The following is a 17048-nucleotide window of genomic DNA, read 5'->3' on the forward strand; positions in this document are numbered from 1 at the left end:
TGGGACTGGGACTGGGACTGGGACGGGACGGGGCGGGGGCAGGTCCCCCCTTCCCAGCACGCAGTCCCGGCCCGGGGAAACACAAGTGTGAAAGGAAGGGTTGTGCTGCCCCGTCCTCCCAGCGCAAGTGCGAGGTGAGCTGCTTTTCACCCGTGAGTGGTGCGTAACCAGGACAGCAGCATCAGTGAGGAAAGCTAAATGCATTTTTAATGCTAATTCTGAGCTGTTTGTTTTTAAAAAACCCAGAGATGCAAGCATTTTACAATCATTTTCACCTCATCTTGGCCCTCTGGTAAATGCCAGGCAAAGTGCAAGAGTGAGAGAGGTGTGGGCATCGCATCCATCACTGGGAAGAATGGAGTCCAGTTCTCCAAAGCAGCATTCTTCTGCCTTAACTATTTCGTCTTGTCACTTTCTGTAACCTTCCCTCGGTACCTTGACATCTTGCAATGTCTGACGCGCGTCAGGACGCAAGTGTTCCGCAGGCAGCTCTCCTTCACAGGAAACAAACCCAGCGTGTCTGCAAGGCATACAGTGACTCTAACGTATTGAACGAGACAGGAATCCTGGGGGAAAAAACCAAAAACCCAGAAGAGTGTGTGGTGATGCGGGATGTCTGGGAAGGCCGCACGGTGTGGTCCTTGGCATTTTGACTCCTAAGTGACACCACCAGCCATTTACAGGGTGAAAAACAACATTCAGTGGGTGGAAGAATATACATATGCTGCAGGTTAAGAAGCTTTTTATCTAGACCGATAACCACAATCTACCAATCTACGGTACGGTGTGCCTGGTACCCCCGCGTCCCGCTAGCGGGGCTCCGCGTGCCCGTGTTGCCCGAGCCGTTGCGGAGGGCTGCCAAGGTCAGCCGTTCCCTCGCTGGGTCCGTGAAGTCAGCCTGGGGGTTATCACCTCGCCGATGGCACGTCGGGGTGGTAGCTGGCGATGGAATTTCTTCCCCTTCTGTTAGAGATGCGTAGAGTGTGTATAAAGTACAGGAAAGGGATATTATTGTTGTACAAGAGCAATCAAAAAGTAAGGACAAACCAAAGCTGATGCTGCTTATTTGCTCTTTATTCAGTCCTCTTGTACCGATGCATTAGGAGATGGACTTTAATTGCATAACCACACACTCTTCTGGGTTTTTTTTCCCCAGGATTCCTGTCTTGTTCAATACGTTAGAGTCACTGTATGCCTTGCAGATACACTGGGTTTGTTTTCTGTGAAGGAGAGCTGCCTGCAGAACACTTGCTTTATGTGTTTCAGTCATTGCAAGATGTCAAGGTACCGAGGGAAGGTTACAGAAAGTGACAAGACGAAATAGTTAAGGCAGAAGAATGCTGCTTTGGAGAACTGGACTCTATTCTTCCCAGTGATATAGTCATACATTATATTAATAAAGGTTTTTGTCAACCTAACATTTCACAGTTGTCCAGTAATTTCAGTTCCTCATTTATTGGAGACCAACACCAGGGGTCCGATTTACAGATGTGCTGAGCCCTCGCTGCAAATAAAGTTATAGTAGTCACGCTTTGTGTGTTTTACAATTCTCTGCACCCTGAGAAGTCAAGTTCTCTGAAATCTCCCTTAGTTCAAGCACCCAAAATAAGATTTTTGTAATCTCTGTACCTCAAGGCTGCATCTCTAAAGGGGGTGTGTGTGTGATAACAGGTCCCTTAGCTCTGAGTGTTTATGAAAATAAATTTAATAATGTCTGCAAAAATATAATGATGCGATTGAACAGTGGAAGAAAACAACATACTGAACAGATGAGCACTGTCCATCCTTACCACTGAATACAGAAGGAAGCTATGAAAACATGGCACTTGGTAGTCTTTAATGGCACAACTACATTAAAAATCAAAGCTAACCTTAATTTTTCAGTTTTCTTATTTCTGAGTGCTTGTCTTTGTTACTGAGATAATATTCTGTGTAATATACTTTTCCACCAGGTAATTCACATGTGCGCACACTGCGGATCCCCGTTCACTAGCTAACTGCTACTTGTTAGCAGTTTCTACCTTTGCCAAACACATCTCTCTAGCCTTATCCACAGCAGAGCATTTCCAAATAATATTACGATAAGTTGCCTTTCTAAACCAAATATTTAAATGTCCCTGTCATGAACAATCCTCCCAGAGAGCAGAAATGCCAACAGACATAACAGCCACCCTTCTGGAGCATCTCTGATGCCCTGTCTCATTCTATTTTTGTGCAAACCATTTCTCTTCAGTAGCAAATGGGAACTCAACCTCCATTTTAATTATTCATGTGGTCCATCTTCCCTGCTGACTCTGCACCTCTCCTCAGCAAGTATGTCTTTGGATGAGTGAGGGGCTGAAAAGCAAAGACTCCTGGATGGGAAATAATGGGGTCTGATGGCTTACAATAAATCTTCAATTGCATGGTGAGACTAGCTGAAGCACCACTGGAAGGAATTGTTCATCTGGTGACATTTTCACCTTCTACCACAGCATAAAAGTCTAGGGCTTTTTCACTTGGCTTCCTCTAAAGGGAGAATCCTAATGAGTATTGCGGTTCTGTCCTTGTTAGCAGGAGGTGTGGATTACAGCTGGAGAGCTAATGAAAGCTATCAGGTAAAATGAGGAATTTATGCACACTGCTTTTAATGTCAAAGAAAGGCACCTTAAGCAATGACTACTTAGACATATTGATTCCATTTGTGTGTTTTAAAAATGCATAAAATACTTGGATGAAAACTGGCACCTTTTCATGCCCTGGCGTTTGGATGTCATTTAGTATCACCCTCCCTCAGTGAAATTATTTTTATGTACTTCTCTGATCAGACCTAATGAGGAATCCCATCCTACTATGCCCCCCTCTGCTAGGCACTACACATACATATACCAAAAGAGACTGCCCCTAATTTACATTGTTCGTTATCTCCAGTGGATGCAGGACTGGTGGCGCTGAGCCCTCCAATCACATGTGGGAGGTACAGTGGGGACACTACCAAGGACGCCCTTTATAGTCTCAGATAAACACAGTTAAATTGAGAGGACTACATCTATAAATGGAGGGCAAACTGTCTCTGTGCACATGTCTAGCAGTCCACGGAGACGGAACAAATAAACTAGCTATACGTCATCAGGTGAAAAGTGTTGTCTATGTATCCTTATCATTATACTCTGGGCAGTTTCCAAAACATATTAGAGGCTGCTGAACAAGGAGATCATCACAGCGCTTTGGATTTTGCCAACCTGCGTTTGAACTCGCAGATTAATAGTAAAAAGCTCCAAGTCCCATCCCGTGTCCTGGGCAAATCTAGTTCTGCAGCGAAGCACAAGGGAGATTTAAATTCCTATGCTAATGCAAAATTGCTGGGCTTTAATTACTTATGAAATGAGTGATTTGCTACTGGTTTTATAGTAAATAGGAATGGGAAAATGTTCTTTTAAATGCTTATCTTCTGGTTTGGGGGAAAGACATCAAAAAATCAACAAACCAGTGACAGAAAATTATGGGCAATGCAAAGAAAATGCTGAAATCACAAAATTTTAAAGGAGGGAAAGGGAAGGTTTGAGTGGGAGACTATGAGTTCACCCCCCCTTATTTTGTTTTAACATTTTTGCTGGTGAAGTTTCCTTCTTTCCACCCTGAAAACAATGACAACGTTACCAGTATCTTCAGATGGCACTCCACATGCAGTCATTTACAGAATAGCTTTCAGTAGGCCTCAAAAGCCGTCGTTGAATTGTGCTTTAGAAACCCATAGCACAGCCAAATTGCAAAATTCTGGTTTTTAAATCCTTAATCAGGCACTTTTGCTGACTTCAAAGTCTGTTAATTTCTCCTTTCGTTCAGTGCATCTGCCTGTACTTTTCCTTTTCCTGAGATGCTGTTTTCTGCACAGTTTTTATAAATACCACTAATCACATGCATTGACTATAGAAAAAAATAGTCAGGCTCGTGTGCTCTTTTTTTCTGCTGGAAAAATGCCACGAAGATCTAACTAAAGTGGCTGCAATGATGGCTGCAGCTGGGGCCCTTTTCAAAACTGGGTCCCCCCTCGTTGCTCTCAGCTCTGGGCTGCAAAGAGCAGAGAAGTTGGGGTACAGTGAGAAGACTGATGCTCCTGGCATCCTCAGAGCATTTTAATACATCTCATAGTGCTTTATTAGAGTCACCTGTTTGAAGGGATGGGGGGGGGGGGGAAAGACAAAACCTTGCTAACAGTCTGAAAGCTTCCTGAAAACAATTAATCTCCCAATAAACCCCGAAAGGGTATCTGTCAAGAAGTTAATAAAGATGAAATGTCAGGATGCCACATGGCCGCTAATAACTGCAGGCAGGAGGGGAAATGAGCTCCCAAGCAAAGCAGCACCAGCTTCTTGTCATCTCGTGCATGATCACATACTAAAACCAGACTGCAGCTCCTGATGCTGGCTGTTGTGTTTCTGCAGACATCTCTGATCTTAGCATCTCTGCTGCTGCGTTGGTGGCATTATCAACGCAAAAGCTCACGACAGAGAAGGATGCAACGAGTCCAATCTGAGAGTGTTGGATCACCCAGAGGGGACTGGTGGGAAAAACTGCTCCATGTCCTGAGAGCTGCACAGGTCAGACGCAGACCGATGTCCAGGAAGAGGCAGATCAAGCTGTCAGGTAACCCCGGAGCACGGTCTCTGTCCCGCACGGTTCTACTCATCTGCATTTGCTTGCCAGATTGGGAGTCAAGTGATGTTTTATTTCCACCCAGTTTCCAAAGGGCTGATCACGGCCCTGGAGCAGAGCCCTGGCTCCGCTCGCTGCCAACGAACAGGCAGTGACCAAGGCTTGCCCAGGAGAGGGAAGGGAAGAAAAGCAAAGCAATCGCCTCTCCATGCATTCTGTCTATTGCACATGCCTGAAAATCTAATAATCCCACTCTCTGGACTGCACCACAGACGTAACATTTGTAGAATACCTCTCAATAAGCTTTGAATGCCATCATTTGACTGTGCGGTAGAAAGCCTGATATGGCCAAATTGCACGGTTCTTGATTTTTGTGCCCCTTAGTCAGGCACTTGGCTGATCTCAAAGAAGGTTTGAATAAAATAAGATTCATCTCTCTAGTCTGATGAATGAAATCAGGATTTGCTTTCTTGGTTTACTGTATTTTCTGTTAAAAAACAGGGCTTTAATTTGGCAACAAGCCCTGTGCTACCCAGTGGGAGGATGCAAAATGTGGACAGGCTGACCAGATCAGGAAATGAAAAAGAAATGCTTAATTTCATTTCTTCAAGATTGGAGAGAGCTGCAAAATCCAACAAGCAGCATTAGTGGCAGAACATAAACGAAACCTCTACAAATCTCTCTGCATGAACAACCCCAGGCCTTATAATGCTTAAAATAACAGGGTATATTTCATTTCAGTGAAGAATTTTCATCTCTGCTCTGTCCATTTAGTCACTTACCTTTTTTCTTTCTGCATCTTCTGTCTACCTAAAACAGATTTCCTCACCTACTATGAAATCTTAATGTTCTCACTCCATCACTGTCTCCGGCATGTAATTGGCCAGTCAGGTCCTTGATTGGATCCCTCCTTCCCCGCTCTCCTTTCACGTTATTTTTTTCCTACTGGTGGTTGCCTGGTAACCCCATCACCTCTGCTTCCTTCCCAGGGATTTTACATGTTCCCCCACAACAGGTAGTGAGAAAAAAAACCCCCATTATTTCCATCCTGACCGCTATGTCCCTTCTTCATCTGTGCCTCCACACTCCGCAATGGTGAGGGCAGACAAGTCACCAAAGCATTGACCCCAGGCTAGCTATCTCCACGTAGCCAGGGCTGCTCGTCCCCGGGCCCAGAGAGAGAGAGAGAATTAACGCTAACGACTGAGCCAACCTAAGGTGGGGAACTTGGTGCATTTGCTGGGTGTGTGAAAAATGAGCTATAGCAAAGTGTTCCTTCTCTGCCTGGTAATACTGCATTATCGAAGGTTATTTGCGAGGTAATCGAACACTGTTTTGGGCAGAGGAAATTTCCAATTTGGTACAGGTGGCATGAATTCATGAGGGCCTTTCAGCTGAACAGCTACACGGGGCTTTTGCCTGCTGAGTCTGCACAAGGTGTTTTCAGAGAGGAGGTTTACTCAGTCACTGCAAGTGTGGCTGAAAAGGTATGGGTTCCTCTTCCTTTCCGTTCAGAAGCTGCTGCGGAGAGCATCACTATAGGCTTCACCTTGTTGCCCTATAGCCTCTAAGTTATAAGGTCCTTTACGTTGTAGGAAACTCCCAGTGAATCAGTGCTCAGCATGGGCTCTGGGAACTAATACAGGTGTGTGAGTCTGCTCAAACAGTTCTGGACTGCAATTTGCAGTGGAATCCCATTCTCAGGAGCATCCATCCGTTCTCCTGCAGGAACAGCAAAATTCCTATCACAGGCTGCATTAAAAAATTGTGGGGTTTCCTCCCCAAATACAGATTATCTCATCTTTGGCTTCAGTATGGTCCCAAAGAAGCAAGGATGATCTCTTGGGTATCAGAAAAATATCAGCCCATCATGCTGGTGCTGCACTTTCCATCATCAGAGACTGAGATTAGTCTTGCTTTGCCACTTCACAGACACTTAAAGAGGCTGTACTTGTGACCCTGCCCCCACAATGTACAAAGCTGGAAACGATCTCGCTTGGCAAGAGGACAGATTCCAGTACATCTTGCACATGAGAGAAACCTCCATCTGGGGATATTCTCTCAACCACATCAGCCAAGAACGGGCCAGCTGTGAGTATTTTACATCAGACTTTGATAGGAAAGAGTAGGTTAAATTAATTAAGCTCACATCACAGAGATTCAGCATGAGCTTCAAACAAGTGACAAACCTGCACTGATACCAGAGCTTCACCTGTATGATGGAAAAGCGCCACAGCACCTCTCTGCTTTGCAGATCTCACTGAAGTCAGTAGGTATGTGGCAGCTAACAGAATATGCTGGGTTAGTTGCACATCCAACGAAGAACTACTCATGTTTTTCTGCAATGGAGGGCGGAGCAAGGACACTTAGAGATTAAAAAGCAAAAGATCATTCCCCCCACTCCTCTCTCCCCAGTGTTTTAAATAGCCCCTTTGTTGAACAGGAGAAAAACAGGATAGCAAGGCAGGGGATACACGAATATACTGGAGAGAAGCCAAACCAGCAAAGCCAGGCATGTGCTTCTGTAGTACTTAGCACAGTGGGGCTCCACTGGGACTCAGAAGCTATCATGATCCAGTGATAAATAATGATAACAGGAACATCAGGAGATGAATACAGACAAGCTGTATGTCCTAAATCTGTCAAAAATTAACATTTACCATCAGTAATACACCACATGACTGACCTTCATAGCTTGATTCAGTGCCATGAAGTGTAGACTGTTGTCTGAGGGAACAGAAAATAAGGCAGGGCAATGAACACCCTCCATCAATAGGGCTGTTTCTCCAGGACAGGTTTCCCCAGTGTGGGACAAATCAGCAGAAAACTGTTTCATTCACATATTGAGCGCTGCATCTGTAAAAAATTGCATCTGTAAGAAATTGCATTTCTGCCCAGCAAAAATGCCCTTACATAATCAGCCTGGGCTCCGTACTGACAAAGGACGTCGTGAGCCTTACCAAGCTATACGGTCTTGTTCAGCCAGCCCCAAAATATATGATTAACCCTTGTTTAGTCTCTGCTGTTTTACCAAATCTCTCAATCATGTTAATTTTTTTTTATTATTCCAAGTTACAAGATTTGGATTTAAGGAAGGTTGAGCTAAATGAGTTTCCTTGCCTTTGTAAATCCACTATCATCAGAGTTGTGGCAAAAGCAATATCCTTCAGACATAAGCTCCAGGTTGACTGCAGTATCTTTTCTATCCGTATTATCCACCTATGCAGCTCACTGTAGTTGTTCCTTCCTGAAAGGGAAAGGTGAGCAGAGAGGAACATTTTATGGCTTCTGACTTACTAGCCTTTGAGATGAAACCTTCTATTCCATTCTGGGCAGAATAACCGGCCATTTCAAACTGTATCTCAGGTGAGCATCAAGGGTACAGAAACCGTAGCCTGAATTTTTTGTATTGCTCATGAGTTTTCTACTTTGTCATCCACAGTGGGTTTTATGGCAGATCTGTCTTTGAACATTTACAATAGTGGACACAGAAAGCCATATTCATCACACATTTCTTTCTCTCTCTAAGTCTCATTTGTTGAAATTCGCATGTCTACCTATGTTTTATAGTCATTAATTATCAGATTTATCAGTATATTTTAAAATCTTTCTCAGTCTTTCTACAGGAAAAATACAGAATATATTAAATGTTGTAAATTCTTGATTGTCACCCCAAAGATCTCAAGCACTTCACGTCAGGAGACATTGACTTTCCCATTTGTGAAAACTGTTTCTGAAGCCTGATACCTTTCCCTGCTGATGGAGTGGAAGCAACTATATATGGCATTTGTTTTCCAGATACTAACGGAATCATATCACATACCATTTTTCAATGCAACAGCTTGTCTCAATGACATCCAGAATCTAGTTCTTTTTAGGAGCTGTGTTTCTCATTTCTGTAACCCTGAGACCTCAGTCGGTTTAGCAGATAAACACTGGATTTATGAGTGCAAGGGTATGACAGAATATCACCTCTCAAACAGAAGACAAAAATCATCTGTGAAGCTACAAAGATGTTGCTGCTTATCCAGTCTGTCTACACAAATCAACCTTTTCATAAAATATTTGCTGTGATATAAAAGTGACCTACTTGCTTTCAATCTATAGAAGACTGTGTGTTATACGATGATCTGATTTGTAATGTAAGCATGAGACTAAGTGATTGTATCTACTCCTATACCCTTAATGCAGCTCAAATATCTCATTTCAGCATCTGTCCTAATTTTAAAGCACTCTTAATGCATATGGTAAATATTTAGAAGCAAATTTCTAAATACTTTGTCCACGCCTGTCATCTCTTCATTCCCTCACTCACTAGTAAAATGCTAAAAACTCTTCATACCTTGATAAGGTGGCTTCACATGTACGCTAATATTGGCCCTAACCCCCAACCCCCTGTAAGAAATGCAGCTGAGAAGCCTCATCCCATCAGGTAGTGCTGCGGGACGGGTCAGAGGGGCTGGGTCACTGGGAGAAGTGGGAGAGAGGTGGGAAGGGAATTCGGCTGAGGCACACAAAGGTGTTGCTAAGAGGTTGGACTTTAACCTCGGGCCCCCGTCACCTGTCCCGGATCACACTCCCAAAGGTTAATGCCCTGCCACGCCGCAGGGGTCAGTCGCTGAAATCAGCAGCTTCGAGAGCTCTGTGCTGCTCGTGAGCGTGTTCACCCCTTCTGCGTTATCAGCTGATGGGTCTGTGGCAGGGTCTCCTGTTCGCATGGGTACCTGTCTACAGAGGGCAACACCTAAGACTAATTTGAGTAAACTGTTTAGCTTACGTGGAGCCCTTCCCATTTAGTAACATAAGATTTTTTTATATATATATGTATATATGAGTTACTGTAGGAAGAACCCTAAAACATAAAGAAAAAAGAATAATCAATAAACTAAACCAAATACTAAATGGATTAACAAGTCAACAAGAGGACAATTGAGACATACCCTATTACTCCCAGCAGACTGGCCCAATTCCCACCATCCCCAAAGCCTCCCAGTACAGAATGAGCGATCTTGCTCAAGCATAGCTTATTCTTCCAACTGCTCTGCATTTTTTGGTACTGGTATTTCTAAGCCTAGCACCATGATGAGAACACACAAATAATTGTGCAACTCCGTAAAGGAAGGCAACAGCCCAGTGAGAGATTTTTCTAGGCTGATCCTCATGAGGAAACTCCTTAACTGAAAACCAATGGACTAAAAATTAAATGAAATCTGGATACTGAAGTCAGTGGGCAGCTGACAGGAGATGCAGTCAGAGAAGGAAACAGAGGCATGGCCAATGAGTAATTTCACAAATCTATATTAATACACATATTTTCATTTTAGAGGAAAAGTCTCCATTTTCTTTCTGTTCAGTCAGTGTAGATTTGGTTGACACAAATTATGAGAATAACAAGGGCAAGAAAAGCCTGGTTTCAGATTAGTTCCTCATATACTGCACCTGCCCTCAGCATGAGAAAATCCTAGAGAGCTGCGAAGTCTGTTATCTACCGTAGATTCGGCAGGTTTGCAGACCGACTCTCAGAAAGTCTGTCCCATATGCCCACGTACTTCACTGGTATGTGCACAAACCTCTGAATTTATGCAACAAGGATTTTGCAAGTTCGTCTTTTGTAGAAGAGGTGCCTTACTGACTTTAGCTGGACCAGATCAAGCCCCTACAACTTTTCATCCCTGTTCAGAAAATGAGTTTTCTCCTTCACCACTTTTCTCCACTGTGCCCATCTTGGTAAGTTTGGTTACTCATTTGGGAATAGTACCTACTTTTTCTATTTGTAGAGATCCACGCCTTTGGAGTCTTGACTAAATCCACCTCTGGTACAATCTGGAAAACAATCAATGCGTCTATTTTCACAGATTTGCCTGAAGAAAACAGGGTGAGTCGAGGCTCAGACAAATTCTGCTTACTATTCCTGTCACAGGGAGTACTAAAAAAAGGCTGGCCATTTTTTTAATTAACTTAGGATTAAATTGCCTTCTCCAGAGAACAGTCATCTGGATAGCAAATGCTACCTGTAGGGTAATAACAGATAAAAGGGTTTTGCTCGTTTTTCCTGTTTATGCCTCAAAATGGATTTTTCACTGCCACTGACATTTAGCTTTGCTTCCTCACTCCTGTGCTGCTGTGGCCTCTCTTTGTCCCTGCTCTAGAAATCCTGATCCGTACAGGTGTTCCAGTCACCAGTTCCATCTTCAGACATCCATTACTTCCCCACTGAAGTGCAAAGGCACCGGTTTTATTGTAGCATTTCCCCTTTTCTTCCTCATCCATAACATCCTTTTAGTTCCTCTTTCCCTCTTTCCGCTCTGTCTTTGTTCTTTCATATTTTCACTACTGATTTCAAAGCTCCTGTTCTCCTCCTTCTCTGGAGCGTCCAGCCGATGGTCTCTAGACCACTGATTCTCCTTTTTTCAAATCCCTGCCAGAAATATATTTTCTCCTTTTCCTAGCTAGAATTTAACTGCTATCTGCTTGAAACCACACAGTATTTTAAAGAAACATTGGATTGGAATAAAAAATTACTTCCAACCTCCACATCCAATATATATTAGGACAATATCTCTGCTTGTAGTAAATACTATATATTGTATATACTAATGTTTTTAAAAAAGATATTATGAAAGAGGAAACACATTAATGATGTATCAAGACAGGAAGCTCATAGCTGCAGTCCAAGACAAAGGAATTTCCAGCTTTAGATGCTCAAAACAGCAATTTTCCATAGTTCTCTGACAGCATGTGCTATATTTTTAATGATTTTCATATTCCGATCCTCTAATGCAAGTGCAGGGTAGGGAAAGAGGATCATGAATATAGCTTACGATGGCTCTTTTTTTTGAGAAATTTGGAATCACTGCAGTGAAACTACCTGGTGTATTCTAATAAAAAGTATTTTATATTGCCCTAACAGTCACAAACAAAGTATTTCAAACTTTGTGTCACTTAACTTGTACAAGACGCTTTCTCCGCAGCAAAACTGACCCGTGTTACAGCTTGCCCACATTTTAGATGGCCTAATTTACAAATAGCCCAAATAGAGCTGCATGAGAGTAATGCTGAAAATGATACTTTATAATAGCAACCGTTTATTTTAAGAACCAAAGTCTTTGGATTGTATTCCCATTGCTGCTGATTTAGCTAAGGACTCCAATTCCTGCGTGTGTAAGTACACATATACCTATGCAGCACTTGTATTTTTGCATTCACCAAGGACGTTTCATCAGAAGTCTTGACGTTATTTCCCGTCAATATGATCCTTGCCACAGGCCAAGGATCATTTCATTGTCACACAAAATGCAGAAGTGAATTAGGAAATCATAAAAAAGGCACAGAAAAAGGGCCAAGGCAGGCAGCAACATGGAAAAAAAACCCTAAAAACACTACAGAAAACTCAAATGCCAAGACAGCAGCCAAAATCTCCTCAATGCCAGGAAGCCTTCCTTTCCTGAGCTGCCAGGACACCCCTGCTCAGGGCTAAGAAATTATCGTGACAGCTGTGTGCAGACAAGTAGGGCCACAAAGGCTGCTCTTCGGACTCTCCTCAGGGCGATCCTGCTAATACAAGCTGTGCCCAACAGCTTAAGGTGAGAGAAATACCTTTTCAAAGAGTATAACAATGCAGCAATGCTGTGTTGCAGGAAACACTAAATAAATACTAATTTTCTGCAGTGAAACCCTCGGTGAGCTTTAATTAAATAATGATAGTGGTACTCTCTACACGTCCACTTGGGACCGTACATTCTCAAAATCACGTGGCCCCTCTAAATGAGTTTGAAAGGCTTTCAAAGATCAAGGTCCATTAGAATTTATCTCCTCTTTGCAGGATGAAGCAATGATGTTTCCTCACTTAAGGTTCGCTTAAGCTCCCGGTACACAGAGAGTTATACTGATACCACTCTATACTGGCCACCTTCCATCACTGCAGTGTCCTGGGAGATGAGGGCTGGCCTGGAAAGCTGCCTGGATGGGGAGCAGAACCATTTTAGCAACAAAAGAAGAAAGCTGAGAACTTCACATGTGAACTGGAGGCCTGATCCTACTGGGATCACGCACAGATGGTAAGCCTGTGACCATGCTGTCTGGGGCTTTGCGCTCACCAGACTTCACAAATTTGTTTCTAGCATATCTGGGATTGCATGTCCTCAGGAAACCCCCACATGCTGCAGGGTGATGAATGTTGGGGATGCAGCAAGAAGCGTTCCTCTGGCAGAGCTTTTCTCCCTTTTTCTGCTTCCTTGTAAGCAGATCTCCCTCATACACGTGGTAAATGACCTTAAAGACCTCCAGTTTCCACTGCAGCTTTCACTCAAGTGGTTTCACTCAAGCACTTCTTCAGATGCAAGAACCCCCATGCTCAGAAATGGATCCGTCTCCAGGATGAAGTGAGCCATCTGCTTAGCTGTGCACTGCAGCACCCTCAGCATGTTAGGATAGAGAGAAAAGCAAGCAGAATAATGATATCCAACTGGAAAAGCAAGTGTGAACGCATTTACACTGAAATTTGACCCAGGCCTTGCAGCTTACACTTCAAACTCAATAACAGCACAAGTGTATTAAAGGTCAGGAGCATAAAACACCTTCATCTCACCTCTCTTCCAAAGACAGCAAAGCTAACTGAGCTGCAGGGCCTCCCAGTCTGCCAACAGAGTGGCTAAGTACTCTCTTAGGGGGGAGTACCATTTACTGCATCATCAGCCACACTTCCTGAAATAGCCTGCTTCTCCTTGGAGGCCACTCATCTGATCACCATCTACAACCTGCAGGGACTTTTGAGACCAGGCAGGAAAACGGTAGACGCGTTCCCTCAGTCAGGTATATCTAGCCCAGCAAGAGCCTTCCCAGCGGCCAGGGTTTTGCTACCCATCAGGCACGACAAAGTTGGTAGGCATTGAATCTTCAACTCAGCGAAGATTGCCCCGTGACATAAGACAATAAAAATGGATGCCACGTGTGAGGCAATTCACGTAAGCCCTGGTTTTCAAAGACATAGACAAACTTGGAACTTTCCAGACATCACTGCTTGTTGTGAGATCTTAACTCCTTTGCACGTCACTGGGACAGATATTAAAAAGGCAGCCGCTTCTCTAGCAGGTCTGCTTGCTCTGTAAAATTAGCGCTCACAGTTTTCCTCTTGCAGTTCAGCTGTAAAATGGGTTGGGAATAGCTGTGCCTCGCACTATCTGGCTGTCGCACAAAGCAAGCAATTAGAAGCACAAGCGTCCCCATTTGCTCCCACGCTTCATTTTTAATCTCATAAACAGAGATTGAGCCACAAAACTGAGAGATATATTTTTTCAAGCTTAGGGGTAGCTAAATGCACTTTTGGTGTGTGTCTATATGTTACCATGGAAGAATTCAGCTGAATGAGCGTTACAGCCATACTTGTGTGAGTTCAAGCCACGGGGTGCTGGTGTTAGTTATGTAGGTAATGGGCAAGTACTCATAAATATCCACTTATCCAGGAGTGCAGTTGCAATCTCTGCTTGATCCTGAAGGTGTAAGCATGATGTAAAGACTAGGTAACAGTCCTAATGTGGACACATAAACTGAGCAGGCTTTACTGCTGATGGTCACTGGATGGCGTTTCTCTTCTGGGTGCCAGCAATTCAAGATTGATGGGGAGTCAGTGCATTTTAGGTTTCCTTTTATGTTGTTCAGTAATTCAAGTTCCAGTTACACTCACATACTGTCTGATTAGACTCAAATCAGTGACTTCCTCTGCACTCCTGCCTGTATGCCTGAACGCCAAGTGTGATCTGGTCCACCTCTTGGAGTTAAGTGATCTTTACTAACCTTGAACTACCTGCTACATACCTGGGCAGTAACAGGATGCCAAACAAGAGCAGACTTGCAGTAACTACTTCTGTGCAGCCTCTTATTCCCCACTAACGCTGCACAATATGCAGACTTTCAGCATTACAAGAATGAGGGATGAGTGACTTCACCCTCAAGAAGGGTCAGAGCAGGCACCCTGCCAGTCGTGGTGGAGCAGCTGATGCGTAGTACCTTGAGCCCATACTGCTGTGGCATAACATTAAGCAGTTCTGCAGGTCTGCCGGGGGCAGTAGTAACTGGGACGACGGAGCGAGGGTCTGCTTCCTTAGGGTCTCAGTAAAAGCATTGCTCTTTGGTCAGATCTAGGTCACTGCTAACTCAAAACCCTCACACCATGCTCCTTCACCCGGCGTAGATGTGCCTTCAGAATTAGGGCAGCCTTGGATGCTGGTAGATAAGATAGCGGAAAAAGAAGGGCTGAAAGATATAGGAGTGCCTATTTTGCACTTTTCAGTATCCACCTGGTAAGACAGATGTGGGTGGGTTTTTTCCAAGTCTACTCTTTTCACACACAACAGAGGAATCAACCTTGCTGCTCTTCAGTCCAACCTGAGTGAAGTGCAAGAGCTTTCCCGGAACACTGGGTTCACGTGAGAGATTATAGCTGCAGCCTGCAGATGGGCTACCAGCAACTGATTTTAAGAAATTAAAAGTGTTTCTCAAACTTTGTTGGCAGCATTCCCTTCCAGTGTGACCGTTCTGCAAATCAGAGTACTCATTTTTAATCAAGTGTAAAAAGAAACACTGGCAACGACGATACATGGTTTTGATTTGGCCCGTCCTGGGTCCTTTAGCCTCCATGGCTAAGCCTCTTAGTTAGCAATTTGTTGTTGTCTTTATGAAAAGGAAAGAAAGAATCCAGTATGTTAAAAACAGAATTTGGAACAGTCATTGTGTTTCTGAACAGCTGTTCTGTTTAACCATCTACCTCTTAATATTTCTGATCAGCAAACATTTCTGTGACAAAGATGCTGCTCATATACATGCCCAAGGAACGGCTTGTCACGGAGACACTCTTATTTGTCTGCAAACATTTCTGTTCGCTATTTTTCCTTGATTGTATACTATTCCTGGGAAATGCATTGTAGTCCTGATTAACCATCCTCAACCAGGCAATCAGCAGGCATCAAGCAGCCCAGCAGGATCAACTGACCGATCGCACAACCCAGACGGTGGCAGAAAACACAGGCACAATACTCTCTAAGTGAAGGGTGTTGCATTTGATGAACACTCGTAAACAAAGGATCTCTTGTGCTAAAAGGAATTGTTGACTGCAACAAATTATATGGAGAGATCAAAGGAATTTGTACCAAGGTGGCAACTTTTTATTGCATATGATTTGATTTCCTTTTCCTCTCTTCCTTGGATATAACTACATCAGACAATCTCCCAAGCAAAGGATTTCAGAGGCTTCTCTGCTTTTGTTTTCCCAGGTCTTTCAGAAGCTCTGTCTCTTCTTTTCCCTGTACGTGGACGAAAGGCTATGGTGCAGAGCTTTACGTACGACTTGGAAATAAATAATGGATGATTGACTAAGCTGGTGACAGACTGTAGCAGCAGCAGCTGTGTATGCTGGAAGCTTGCTGCAGCTCAGGAATTCGGCAGCCGAACAGAGGCGGTGAGGGATCTCTTCTCCCGTTCACAAGGGCTTGACACCATTTTCAACAAAATCTGGTTTTGGCCTGTTCAGAAAGGGATGAGGCTTGTGGTTTGTCCCTGTAAGTATTCATGGAGGACTTGATGAAGCAATTCTCACATGGCCAACAGTCCCATCAACGCCAATGAATGCACAAGGAGAACTGGACTGAGGCCTTACAGCCTGTACTGCTTTCCAAATTGATACCTGGTTTTGAATGTATATAGACTTGAGTCCTCATAGCAGCCCTTAAAGGTTCAATTTATACAAATCTCACCCAACAGCATAAATGCTACAGCAAATTCACATCCAGCTAGAAAAATGCATCACCAGAGCCCAGGTGCCCAACCTCCTTAGCTCTCCTCAGAAGCTTTTCCAGTTTCCTTATAGCACTGTCCTGAAATGCGAGGAATCTATCCTACACCTGCCTGTAAATTAATCATCCTATTGGGCAGACACAAACAATCGCAGCTAGAGGAAGCTCTGAAGATCTCACAGATACATGTCCAGTATCTTTCGCAATATTTACCCAAGAACATATATCTCAACCATGAACAGGACACCACAAAGACAATTTTCTTCAGGTAAGCCGTGAGCAGGAAATTATTTAGTGAGTCACAGATCCTAAAATATCCCTACGAAGCATGTGACCACTGCATCATCATCATCATCATCATCATAAAAAAAAATAATAATTGAGCAATGCAAGTGTACACTTTTTGGAACGTGCTAAGGAAATCTCAGTGTGGAGAAGGAGAGACAGGCAAACCCAGGCAGTTGTAGACGCTCACGGCACCTAGGGGCATCCAGACAGACAGGCACACCCCATCTGTTATGGAATGAGACAGATAAGCACGTTCTGCTTCTACGGACAGAAAAACTCACCGTTGGACAAAAGACAGGCACAACAGCTAATACTGAGCAATACCATGACCTCATCTCA

General features: G+C 43.7%; 1 long non-coding RNA gene across 2 annotated transcripts; it reads left to right on the forward strand.

Annotated features, from left to right (window-relative positions):
- Positions 1-56: 56 nt before the first annotated feature.
- On the forward strand, positions 57-16636 carry LOC142601917 (uncharacterized). 2 transcript variants are annotated; one of them, XR_012835491.1, is made up of 3 exons: positions 57-134; positions 12458-12692; positions 15903-16636. It is a non-coding gene; the product is annotated as an uncharacterized LOC142601917 (long non-coding RNA). The 2 variants fall into 2 exon arrangements; XR_012835490.1 differs by lacking the exon at positions 57-134 and adding an exon at positions 4429-4626.
- The last annotated feature ends 412 nt before the right edge of the window (positions 16637-17048 follow it).

Source organism: Balearica regulorum, chromosome 5 (genome assembly GCF_011004875.1).
Source record: "Balearica regulorum gibbericeps isolate bBalReg1 chromosome 5, bBalReg1.pri, whole genome shotgun sequence".
Taxonomy (NCBI): domain Eukaryota; kingdom Metazoa; phylum Chordata; class Aves; order Gruiformes; family Gruidae; genus Balearica; species Balearica regulorum.